The sequence below is a fragment of the Molossus molossus genome, unplaced genomic scaffold (genome assembly GCF_014108415.1).
Source record: "Molossus molossus isolate mMolMol1 unplaced genomic scaffold, mMolMol1.p scaffold_m16_p_5, whole genome shotgun sequence".
In the NCBI taxonomy this organism is placed as follows: Eukaryota; Metazoa; Chordata; class Mammalia; order Chiroptera; family Molossidae; genus Molossus; species Molossus molossus.
Genome location: NW_023425388.1, coordinates 5,648,188 through 5,660,915, shown reverse-complemented (window position 1 = coordinate 5,660,915; position 12,728 = coordinate 5,648,188). Strand labels below are relative to the sequence as shown.

Sequence of the window (12,728 nt, the reverse complement as noted above, 5' to 3'; positions counted from 1 at the left end):
TAAGTGGAGGAGCCTTCCCTCTGATGGCCAGAGTGCGCATCACAGACGATGCCTCTCCAGGGACAGTCTGGAGGCCCCAGGCCAGCAGCCCAGGTCACACTGCAGACCCCCTGGAGCCCAGGGCAGGGGCCGTTTTCCCAGCACTGGGCCCTCCCACCGGGCAGGACGCAGGAGCACAGGCCCTGCAGTGGGCCTCCGCCGGGCAGGGCGGAGCGGCGGGGCCATCACCTGTCGGAAGTGGGTCTTCTGTGCCTGGTGCCAGGGCCGGTGCACACAGCAGTGACTTTCCTGTCCCCCTGAGGGAGAGGCGCTGCCGGAGAAGCCTCGAGGTGCTCTCTTCCTGATCTGTGTGTCTGCTGGGGGCCTCCTGCACAGGGAACAGGTTTTGAGGGTGACACCTCTACCCTGCATCACATCTCATCTCGGCTCCTTCGTGCTGATTCGGTCTCAGGCGGGGGGACACGGGAGACAACAGAGCCTGCTGTCCCTCGTCCCGTCCGTTTAGCAGCTTTCCAGGGAATGGGAGGTGTGACTCTTCCCAGAGTTCCCCACAGGGCAGTGCCCAGAGCTGCCATCCCCCAGGGTCTGGAGTTGGGAGGGGTACTGCATGGGGCCTCTGTGGGGGGCTCAGCGGCCCTGCTCCGGGCAGGAGAACCGATGGCCGGAGGCATCGCCCCAAAGAGAGGGTCTGTCCATCACTTGGAGGCCTTTCAGGGTGTGTCCAGCCTAAGGCCGAGCCTGGAGTGCACTTCACTAGCTCACCCCACATGTGCTGTAGGGTTGTTGTGCTCTCGGGGTTTCTGTCAGCTTCTGGGTCCAAGGTCCAGGGTCAGGGGCGGGGGGCGGGGCCTACTGCCCTGCATCTCGAGGCCCGTGGTGCCACCTGTTTACAGTGGGTCCAGCCGAAAGCCGCTTATTGGATTAGTGGGTGCCCAGCAGCCCCAGGGGGCCGAGGGAGGCTGCGCCCTCTGTGCTGCGTCAGGGTCCTGTTTTCTTTGACACTTGCAGGGTGCTGCTGGGTTGGGAGGCAGCACCCCAGAAGTGCGAGTCCCTCCCTTTCTGCTGAGCAGACATCTTAGCAGCCAAGGCCCGTCCAGTGTGGGTGGCGTGGGCCTGGCCATAATCCCTCCTTATCCCCCGGCCAAGGGCGACGCAGCCACACCTCCAGGTCCTGCTCAGCAGCTCACAGAAGCGCACAGGACCAGGCTGAGAAGATGCTGGCCAGCCACTCGACCTGCCTGTTCTCCGGGGTCTGTGCCGCCCTGGTGGCCGTGGCTTTGGCCTATTACTTGTACTGGTGAGCGTGGCTGGCACCTGGGGTCTGGGCTGCCCTGGGGGAGGGGCTCCCGGTGCTGTGGTTCATCCGCCTCTGTCCCCGAAGGTCCACAGATCCCTCTACCCTTGGGACGGGCGGGGGCTTTGGGAAGCCAGGTTCTTCCCTGCGCTCTGTGTGGTCCCCACCTCACAAGGCCCCTTGGGGGAGTAGCCTGCTCTGTGGTGAGTGCTTTTTGTTAGGGACATCCCTGGACAAGGTTCGGAAGCTTTAGGCCCCCGTGCATGCGGCGCACCAGTGGGTGCTGGGTGAGTGTCGGAGGGAACCCCACACTGAGCACTCCCCCTGGCTCTAGCCTCTCAGCCGCGCCTGGGGGACATGGTTTGTCAATTAGACAGAAACTGTCAGCTTCCATCAGAGGGAAGTTACCCTGTTGTACCCACAGGTGGTAAGGTGGTTTATGGGGGGTCACCGGTGACCCTTTGCAGCAGTTGTGACCAGAGAGCACACCAGTGCTTGCTGTGAACGAGTGGGGGGAATTGGCGAGGTGTCGTGGGCCACTCTGGCCTGGGGCCTGGAGGCTCAGTTCCAGCTGCCCCTCACAAAGCTGTGCTGGTAAACGGGACCTGTGCACTCTGGGCCCCCAGTTTTCGTCTGTAAAATGGGGTGTCGATCCTTTGCATGAGACAACCTTTGTACATGGCAGATGCTGAGGGCAGCACAGGGCTGGCCCCCACCTGATGGTGGCTGTTGTCAGGGTGGCTGTGGGGAGCCCCAGCCCCGGGTCTGGGCTCACTTGATCGGATGGAGCTGGAGATCGGTGGAGTCCTGCGAAGACACAGCGGCTCTCCGGAGCCTCCGCCTGGCTCGTCTTTGTTTCCTCCTGCACACCTGGTCCCTGGGAGTCGTGCCCTCTCCCCTGGAGGCTTTCTCGCCTGCACGCCCGAGTCATGCTGCTTTCGCTCCCGGTCTCGCGAGGGGTGCTGCAGGTGGCAAGGCCGTCCGACGGGCAGGGCTCGCCCGCTGGCTCTAGGCCCCGTGCCCCCCAGACCCCTGTGCCCTCCTGGCTGTGGCGGCCCTTCCCTGCTCAGAGCCCCTTCTCTGAACTCTGGTCACCACTTCTTAGGGTGCATTTATGCCCAGAGGTATTTGCTCTTAGCTCTTAGGTTTAAAGAATACAATACACAAAGCGAATTACACAAAACCCAAGAGATAAGCAGGTAAGTATGGAATTTAGGGAGGAATTAGTCCAAGTGAGGGGAGAAAGACTTGGCCCTTATTTATTTATTTTATTTGTTTCTTACCCGAGGACATTTTTGCATTTATCTTTAGATGCATTGGGAAGGAGAGAGAGAGGAAGAGAGAGAGAAACATCAGCGTGAGAGGGACACATCGAGTGGCTGCCCTCTTGCACGACCCCAACCGGGGCCGGGGACAAACTGCAACCGAGGTACATGCCGTTAGTGGGAACTGAACCCGGGACTCTCTGGTCCTCGGGCCGACGCTCTAACCGCTGAGCCAAACCGGCCAGGGCAGACTTGTCCCTTATTAAAGGGGCCTCAGCCTCTGTGAGTGTCGGGAGGGGCAGTGTTGGTAAGAAGGTCCTCAGGCCCTCACAGTGGCCCTTTCTCATGACACTCAGGACACCTTTGAGAGGTAAGGGTCATCGGCATAGGTGTGGAGCACCAGGGCCCACAGGCAGCTCCTGAGAGGGGCCATCCTTGGGCACCAGGGCCAGGAGATGGGCGTGTCAGCATCGAGGGCTCATTCCAGGACACCCCGTTATCAGTGGCCAGTCGAGGCGGGGGAGGCAGAACAGCTTGCAGGTCCTGAAGGGTGTGGTGGCACTGGTCACAGTCAGCAGGACCCAGAAAGGGGCAGGTTTGCATCGCCGCCCAGCAGACCACCCACCGGGCAGGGAGGTGCATGCCCGTTTTCTAGTCTGTCCTGGACATTTCCTGGCTGTTGTCCAGGCCACTAAATAATCCTCGGTCCACAGTGGGAAGAGACCCTGTGTGAAGAACATTCTAGAAGCTAGCTGTGATCTGACTGGAGGAGTCAGCCCCTGCTACTCCCTTCTGGGTCCCTGACCTCGTTCCCTCCCAGTGCTCAGAACAGGGAGAACGTCTAGGTCCCGGTTCTCTGGGGTTGCGGAACTGGCTGTGACTGGTGTCTGGTGGGCACGTGTCAGAGTGGGTGTGGCCTACTGCGGGGGGGGGCTCCCCGCCCCTGTGGTGACTGGTGGTGACCAGCGCTGACCCGTACCAGGTACCAGGTACCAGGAGGAGTCACATTTGTTGATGGTGCTGCCACAACTTTGTGAACTTGTGAGCGCTTCACAGAAAGGCTCACGGACTCCCCGGGGTGTTTGCTCCCACTAGTGGGGACAGTGCAGAGTCCTCAAGGGCAGCTTCCCCGGGGAGTTCTGGGATGAGGTCATCTGTGCCTCTGCCACCTGGTGGCAGCGCGGCACCCAGGGGCCGTGTCCCGTCTGCGTTGCTGCGGCAAGGACTTGCCGTCACGCTCCTCCTCGTGCCTTGCGTGGGCCCGTCACAGCCAAGGGCTGGGTGGAGAGACTCTGAGGGGAAGTCTGACCAAGCTGTGAGGTCAGGGGAGGTGCCACACGGAGCCTCTGACCCGCCAGTGAGGCGTGTGGGGGCTCAGCCCCTCCCCAGGAGGTCCCTGCCTCTGCCACCTGGGCACAGTGGCCAGGACAGAGCCACATCCTCAGTGAGCCTTGCTTCCCAGCGGTGGGAGGTTCCAGGGCCGTGTGTGACAGGTAAGAAAGTGCTGGTTCAGAGCCCCAGCCACGCACCCAGCTTCTCTTGCAGGACACCTTGCTTTCACTCAGTGCGCCGCCAGCCTTGCGATGTGGCCCTGGGACAAGCCTGGTTGTGAAACGCACGCCGGGCTGTGCTGTCAAAGCTCGGCTCTTCAATGGTGGAGCAACCTGCCTACCCACATGCTGCTGGGTCACACCCACCGTGGCCGTCCCGCTGCGAGGGCGGCGAGGTGCAGAGGGCACGCCGGGCGGAAGGCGCTGTCGTCGTCTTGGCCCCGTCACGCGGCCCGTGGCTGCTGCGGATGTCGAGTTCGGAAGTCAGCCGGGCAGTGAGGCAGAGGGGCAGGAGGAGGAAAGCCCAGCTTGGAGGGAGCAGTCATTTCGGGGTGTTTTGCACGGGGGCTGGACAGAGGGTAGACGCTTCAGGCAAGGTGGCCGCAGGAGGTCCTTCTGGGTCATAACTTTCCAACGGCAGCGTCCAGTGCGAGAGGGAGGACCAGGCGCAAGTTCTAAATTTTCAGTTTCATTTAATCTAAGAAATCCCTAAATTTAGTGCAACAGGTAATCCACCTCTTGGTGCTGTTCCGTTGCCTTTAAATGTCCCCTCTCCTGGCCGGCTGGTGTGGCTCAGTGGATTGAGCATCCTCCCATGAACTGAGAGGTCTGGGTTCGATTCCAGGTCAGGGAACATGCCCGGGTTTCGGGCTCCATCCCCAGTAGGGGGCGTGCAGGAGGCGGCAGATCGATGTTTCTTCATCGTATCAATGTTTCTCTCTCTCTCTCTTCCTTCTCTCTCTAAAAAAATCAATAAGAACCTATTAAAATAAGTAATGTCCCCTCTCCTGCCTCCTCCCTCCCCCACACCCTGCAGGCGGGCCTTGGGGGCTTTCCCAAGAGGAGTGTCACTTCTAGGAGCTTGTCATGTTGCTGGGCTGCGGCAGCATGCTTGCCGGACAGAGCGCCGTCGTATTCGAAGGTAAACCTGTAGAGCAGCAGCGGTTGGCATCGGTTGCTGCCCAACGCGACGAACCACGCCAGAGTCACCGGCATAGGACGAGGGTCGCTCTTGCCCGCCGGCCGGTGGGCAGTCCTGCTGATCTGGGCTCGGAACGGTTAACTTAAAAGTGTCGGTGCTGGGATAGCCTCGTCTTTATCTGCTGCTATAAATGACTCTGCAGAGCTATTTTTAACTTCAAGCATGCTGTTTTATTTTTAATAACATTTTTATAACGATATAAGTAATAGTTATTCTCTGCCAAAAGAAACTTAAGTGAAAATCAGAAACGTATAAATGAAAAAAGTCCATGTCATTTCGTTACCGAGCTGTCCCCCACGACGTTCTGGTTCTGTCCTTCCCGGACGTGTGTGCACGCGACGGCGTGTGCCTCAGCCAGCCAGCGGGCAGTGTGCGCCATGTGCACGTCCCCGAGCCTCGGTCCAGCTCGGGGCGGGGGGCCATGCACCTTGAGGCGGGTTCGCCGGGTTCGCCAGGCTTGCCCCTGGTGTCCCCGTTTTGGTGTCATCCATAACTGAGCGCCTGTCCTGGGGCACTGGGCTCCCACTCGTCTCCTGGTGTCCGTGGGCTTGATTCCTTGGCCTTGAACCCTGGGGCTGAAGGACGTGCCCTCAGAGGTTGGCTGAGGACATTGTGCCCAGTTCCTCAGTTGATGGCAAAAGTGATTTCACCCTTTTTTGTAGCTTGAGGTCTTAGGGAAATCCGTCACTTACGGGACCTGAGGACTCGAGGTACCTTCCGTGCCGAAGGCACACACCCGGTGCCATTCGGTTGAGCTCCCAGGGTGGCCTGGGCCCTTCCAGAGCCCATGGGCTCATGCAGTCTCTGATAATCCAGTTTTACCTGGACGGCCCTGCGGGTGGGTTGGTTTTAGGGGGCAGAGATGTGGAGGCTCAGACTGCTTGCTTGGCGCTCGGTGAGCAGATTCTAGGTTGGACAGCTCCACCGCTGTTACGAAGGCACATGGACATATGTCTCCAGGGTGACCTCAGCCAGGTCCTTCACAGAAACAGGGACACCGCGGTGAGGGTGCCAGGTGCCGCACACCCTCGCAAAGCCGGCGCTGCGGTCCCTGGGCCACGAGGGTCTCATGCTGTGGATTTGCTGGTATTGAATGGCTGTTGGTGAACCGAGTCTGTTCACAGCTCATTCACCAAAGTGCCAGGCACCATCCCGGGTGACAGGGACAGGGAGGCTGTGAAAATGGTCTCTGAAGGGCTGGGTCACACTCTGCAGTTCTTCCTGGAGACACCCCCCCATCCCTGGGGTGTCTGTCGGTTCTAGTGCAACACTCTCTAATATTGGGTTCTAGACCAAGAGTGCCCTGTGCCCACTTCCCAGGGAGGGGAGAGACAGGGTTCATCCTGCTGAGCTGCTCTCCATGGCTCAGAACGAGGGGACAAATCCAGGCCCGGGGGTGGATGCCCCGCTGACGCTTAGGGACCCTCGTCCCCCGCCCTGGGGCCAGCCTGCAGCGGGCAGTCCTCCCCGCTCCCGGAGTCTCAAGTCCTCTGGGCCAGCCCAGCCCCCCACAGCCTGGCCTTGTCATCCTCCTCTGGGGCCCCTACCTGGCACAGGTTGAGGGTGACTCGCAGGGGAGCCGTTTGGAGAGTAAAACACGGGCAGAGCTGTGGTCCTGCTGGTTAGAAGCTGCCGGTGGTGCAGCAGCAGCTCCTTCACCCCGTCTAGTCAAGGCAAGCTCAGAAAACGGGTTGTGTGTGAGGCCAAGTGTGAGAGGCACCAAGAGCGAGGGGTTCTGTGCTGTGATCATGTTGTGTAACCGCTTTCTCGCCGAGACTGACGTCCCTGGTGATGAGGCACCTTGGGAATGGGCAGCGTCAGCAGGCCGGGACCAGGGCCCCCGGGAGGGGCTGGCCGAGCTGCTTACAGAGGGGCCCCGCAGAGGTTGAACCTTGATGTGTCCTGTCTCCCCCAGACCTGCCCGCCTTCCACTCTCACCCCATTCTTCTGTCGACCTCAGCGCCAAATCCGAAAGTAAGCTTGCAGCACAGCGGTTCCAGGCCCTGACATTTCACCCACTTGGCAGGATGCTGTGCCCAGTTCACTCCTATGACCAGATGCCCCAGAGCCCTGCTCAGAAATGCGGCCTTGGGAGGCCCCTCTCAGCTCTCCAGTCCCGGTGTCTTCATGCTCTGGCAGTTCATGCTGAGGGGGCTGGGTTGTCCCTGTGTCCTGCTGGCTGAGTCCTGTGAAGGAAGGAGGTAGGGGGCTGTGGTGCAGGCTGCCCGCCCTGCAGGGTCACTGGGGTGGGGGAGGGGCAGCACAGCGGCCAGCCTGGTTGCTTGGGTTTTCTGACTTTTAGGTGAGGAAGTCTTGGGCTTAGCTGCCTGTGGGAAGGCAGCTGTCTTCCCTAAGCAGGTTCCTGAAAGGGTAACAGACATTCTTTCAGAGGGCACCTCTCTGATCCCTCTCTTCCAACATCTCGGGGTCGCCACGGGAGACAGCTGGGGCATGAGCACCTGCTCCGCGACCTGAGCAGCCTTGTTAAGGATAAACTGGAGCGCGGAAGGGGTTGGGTGTAAATGCTGGGGCCTTGGGGAATGCAGCAGAAGAGAGAGAGCCGGAGAAAGGGACGGATTCACGGATTCACGCCTGTTTAAAAATCCTGGCTTACCTTCAAAGAGCCTGAGGGCACCGCCCAGGGGCAGCGGGGGCAGGGGGGGGAGCAGCAGGGGCGGGGCTGCCCAGCGCACAGCCGCCTACTTCCCTGGTTCCCTGGAGAAGCTGGCCTCAGACAGGGAGCTGTCATCACGAGAGCCACAAGAAGGGGAGCAGAGATCACTCTGACCTCGTAACCTGCCTCCCCCACCCAGGCCACCATTCCCTCGAGGTCCAGACTGCTCCCCGTCACAGGTTGTGTCCTGTGTCCTTGAAATCACAACCCTGATGACAGAATGGGGACAGAGCAGCACAGCACAGGGCAGGACCAGCCCTGGGGTCGGGGTCGGGGTGTGGTGTGGTGCTGTGACCTTGAACTGTCCGTGGCCAGGACCTCACCCCCAGACCTTTTCCATCTTCTAGTCTGAGGGGTGTCAGCAGGAGGAAGTGAGGGACAGGGCACGGGCTTGCCCCGGGTCACTCCAGTTGCCGGTTGTGGGGCAGAGGGCACCACACATGTTTGTGAACTGCCAGCACCCCAAATAAGCCGGGGACTGCGTTCGCTGATGACCGTCTTTATTTCACTTCCGATTTAATATTCCGTTTCCTGGATCTGATGAGTGTTTTTGGATACTATCCTTCACTTTAAAGCATTTGTGTATCTGAGATGTTCTGAGTTTGGATTTAGACAGAAAGCTCATCTAAGAGACAGTGCTGAGTGACAGGTGGCCCTCCTTCCATGGCTGGGGACGAGATGGATCGTTCCTGAACCTCACCTGGGTCAGGGGCACGGCAGGAGCGTGAAGTGCCATGTGGGGCTCTTACAGCTGTGAGCAGATGCCACAAGTGGGTGTTTGAAACCCAGTTCGTTTGTTCCATCTTCAATCCAACTTTTCAAAAATCTATTTATTAAGCATGTGAACCATAATGCCTCTTTAATGATGAATGTGAAACATTTTTAATCTTTGTCAGCTTTGCTTGCCCTTTAAGGCTTGTGTTCTCATTATAAAAACACCCTCGATACCTACATGTTTCAGCGTTTGTGCAGGAGAAGCTTTTCCAGGACTCTCCCTGGGTGGGTGGGGTGGGGTCACGGAGGAAAAGCCCGCAGGAGGGTGAGACCCCCCACCCGCAACTCTGCGACTTCACACACGCTCCCGGCGGTGCAGCCTCACCTGGTCTCAGCTGTGCCCGCTGAAACCCTCTTGGCAGCACCCCGAGTCTGCCCCAGTAACCTGAGGGCTCGGTCCTGCTCTGCAGGTGGCCATCTTGCCCCAATTTTTTGTGAGCTGGTTGTCCTGTGACCTCAGGTCTTTGGTGGGACCAAGGGAAGTCATGAACTTGCACTTTGGCTTTATTCTTGTTGTAAGGATTGGAGTAACAGGTTCTGTGCATGCCTAAGAGGAAACCAGGCTCCCATGTAACTTGTTAAGGTGTGAAATATATTGTCCATGCAAAAAGTACACCAGCCTCCGGTTGATTGATAATCATAGAGCAAACCCCTAGCTGTCTCTCAGAGAGTAAAATGTTGTTATTATAGTGGGCATTTCACTGTCACAAAATTAGGTCTAAGTCAACTTAGCTGTGATGGTTTCGTGTGTGTGTGCACGTGTGTGTGTGTGTGCATGGGTGTGCGAGTGCAGAGGTGTACATTCTGGAACTCAGTTCCTACAGTCTTCCCTGTTGGCGAGCATGCCTGTGCTGTGGCTCCATCAGCCCCTTGGGGTGAGCAGGGCCTGCAGGGTCCTGGGGCCCGGAGACTTGTCACAGATCTATTGTGCAGTCATCAGGTCCCAGAACTCTTCACATCTTTCCCACCCCCACCCCCGACCCCCCACCGCAAACATCACCACCGCTCAAGCCAGTAAAACCATCAGCACAGCCTCGAAAAGACAAAAGAGTCTGGAACTCAGAGAGTTGGGGTAGGCAGGGTGTGAGGGGTCCCGGGAGGTGCTGAGCCAGCTGCCTTCTCGTCTGGTGACACTGTGGCTTCTGTCCCCAGGGTTCTGCCTCACACCCCCACTGTCCACAGACGGAGTAGGCCTTGCACCGCCCTGCCATAGTTCCACAGTTGTTTTTTCAAAGATATGTTTATTGATTAGAGGAAAGGAGAGGGAGAGAGAGCGAAATATTGATGTGAGAGCGAGACATTCATCTCGGCTGCCTCCTGCATGCCCCCTATGGGGGATGGAGCCCGCAACGCCAGGCATGTGCCCCGACGGGGAATCAAACTGGCCACGTTTCCGTGCATAGGACATTGCCCAGCCAACTAAGCCACACCGGCCAGGGTGGGTTCTGCAGTTTTCACAGTGGAAACAGAGCCAGGAGCAAACTCCTAGGGTAGTGACAGCACTTTCCAGTCCTGTCATGGGCCTGTGGCTCTAATTTCCCCTCAGCAGCAGCTTGGGAGTGCCTCGCCTCCTTCTGGAGGTGGCCTGGGGCCCCAGGGACACTTTGATTCATGGTCAGCAGCCCGTGGACAGGATGATGCTGGCTGTGCATGGCTCCCAGGCACCCAGAGCTGTGTGTCTGCCTCTATTTACCTGGAATGGTGACCCACATGCCTCCCGCTCCCTGGGGCCAAGGTCACCTCCTTCTAGCCTTGTCCAGCCCTTGCCCAGCAGACTGGCCTGCTGTGCATTTGATAGGATCTGAGGTTCTCAGATGAGCTGGTTGGGGAAGTGCTATATGTCTCTCCTGTCACATTGTTCTTTCAGGAAGCTTTCACGCGGTGGCTCCTAATGACACATGAGTGGTACGAGATTAAGGAGTCATGCTGCCGTTTGTCACAAATGTACGTACAGTTAATACGAGTTGTTCATTTGGCAAACTTGTTGTATGGCAGAGCTGCAGGGGTAACAGTTACCAGCAATGAGGGTGTACTGCGGGGGTTTGGGCTGGACAGAACCGAACAGGTGGTTTAAAGACCTCGACTCCTTCCTGCCTGCCTCGAGACGGGCAGCTGCCGGCATGGCCTCTGCTCTTAGGGAAGCCCCCACAGACTCCTCCCTGCTGCCCCACTGCCTGGAACTGGGCCACCTGTCTCTCCCCGTCAGTCCCTCAACGAGAGGGTGGCATTCTCATTGTGGCCAGGATCAGGGGCTGGGGCTCCCCTCCTGGGGTGCAGGAATGTGCGCTCCTACACCGGCAGGACTCTCCGTAGGGGTAGGGGGGACCCGCAGTGGCTGCTTGCTACAGAAGTGGGGTTCTGTGACGGAGGCCTGGAGGGGTGGCTTTGATGTGTCGTTTAATTGTACCTGCATTACTCACTGGCGGAGAAAATGTATACTGCTAACAGGTTCCTGTAGCCCGGTAATGGTCTTAAGTTAATTTTGTATCCTATTTATTGTAAGAGTGTCTGAATACAATAGAAAACAAATTTGCCCAAGTTGAAAGACAGTAAACATGATTAGGTAGGTGAGGGGTGTGAGTTGTTCCTTAGCCTGTAGCAATGTGCAGCCTTTGGGGATCCTGAGCCTCTGGCCCTGCTGTGGGGATCCTGAGCCTCTGGCCCTGCTCCAGGCCCACACCTGCTGCGGGGATCCTGAGCCTCCAGTCCGGCTCCAGGCCCACACCTGCTGCGGGGATCCTGAGCCTCTGGCCCTGCTGCAGGTCCACACCTGCTGCGGGGATCCTGAGCCTCTGGCCCTGCTGCAGGTCCACACCTGCTGCGGGGATCCTGAGCCTCTGGCCCTGCTGCAGGTCCACACCTGCTGCGGGGATCCTGAGCCTCCAGCCCTGCTGCAGGTCCACACCTGCTGCGGGGATCCTGAGCCTCCAGCCCTGCTCCAGGCCCACACCTGCTGCGGGCGCCCAGGACTCCACGTGGCCTCTCAGCTCACTGGTCCGCATGTCTGCTTATAGGCCAGGACCACACTCTTGATTATTGATGCTTCGTGGTATGTTGTGATCTCTTGTAGGGCTATTCCTTGGTTCTTTTTCATGATTTTCTTAGCTTTTCTTTTCTGTTTGTTTTTCCATATGAACTGTAGGATCTGTATGTCTAGTTCTGGGGTAAAGGGTGGGGAACGATTGGTCTTTCCATTAGAGTTCAATTACATTTATAAACTAACTTAGAAAGTATGGTTTGTGTATCACTTATGTGTCACTGTCTAACAAACCACCTCCATGTGTAGCAATTTAAAGCAACTGTTGTTTCATTGGCTCGCTAGCCTGGGCTCAGCAGGTGGTCTTGGGCGGTCTCACTTGCAGTCCTTCCCGCGCCTGTATCAACTGGCAGCCCGCCTGGGGCCGTGGGGCCGTTTCTCTCCATGTGGGCCCATCTGGCTCAGGGGTGCTGGGGAAGCTGCAAGGCCTCTGAAGGCCAGGCTCTGGGGTGTAGGACCGCATTCCATTCGTGAGCCCTGAAGCCAGCCCAGGGCCCAGGGACCGGAGCCACCTACTCCCCAAGGGCCCAGCTCGTGCAGGGCGGGCGTTGGGCCTGTTGCAGTGTTTCCATTTGCTTGGTTCTGCCTCTGTACCTTTCAGGACATTCTAAGGCTTCTTTGTATTGACTTTGTTTAGTTCTTCTAAAGATTGGGATTAGATGTTTTGTCTTTTTTTTTTTTTTTTTTTTATCCTCACCCGAGGACATTTTTCCATTTTTTGTTCAGGTAGAGTGGGAGGGAGAGAGAGGAACAGAGAGAGAGAGAGAAACATCGACGTGAAAGGGACACATCGAGTGGCTGCCACCCGCACGACCAACCAGGGCCGGGGACAAACTGCAACCGAGGTACGCGCCCTTAGCGGGAACCGAACCCGGGTCTCTCAGGACCGCAGGCCGACGCTCTAACCCCTGAGCCAAACCGGCCAGGGCTGTTTTGTCTTTTTTTATTGTGTGTTTACGTGAAGGTATACCCACAGGGCCACAGTCTCTTGGCTGCCTGGACACATGACGGGGCCATGTGTCCTCATCCTCCTGGTCACCAAGTGCTCAAACTGAGCTTGCATTTCACTTGCTTTAGATGAACTCTCTAGTCCTGACTTCCAGTTTGCCCCCTTTCTGCCTACGGAAGAGGGACAACGAAGCCACCTCGGAA

General features: G+C 58.1%; 1 protein-coding gene across 10 annotated transcripts in view; it reads left to right on the top strand.

Annotated features, from left to right (window-relative positions):
- Positions 1–12,728, top strand: part of AGPAT3 (1-acylglycerol-3-phosphate O-acyltransferase 3) — a 99,515-nt gene that overhangs the window by 56,982 nt on the left and 29,805 nt on the right. For 2 of the 10 annotated variants that reach the window (XM_036242337.1, XM_036242339.1), the window contains exon 3: positions 10,407–10,483. The exons of 6 other annotated variants lie outside the window; for them this stretch is intronic. The gene's annotated coding sequence lies outside the window, so the exon portion shown is untranslated. Of the gene's footprint in view, positions 1–1,026; positions 1,298–10,406; positions 10,484–12,728 lie in introns of those variants that run through there. 2 more of the 10 variants (XM_036242341.1, XM_036242340.1) reach the window with 2 other exon arrangements.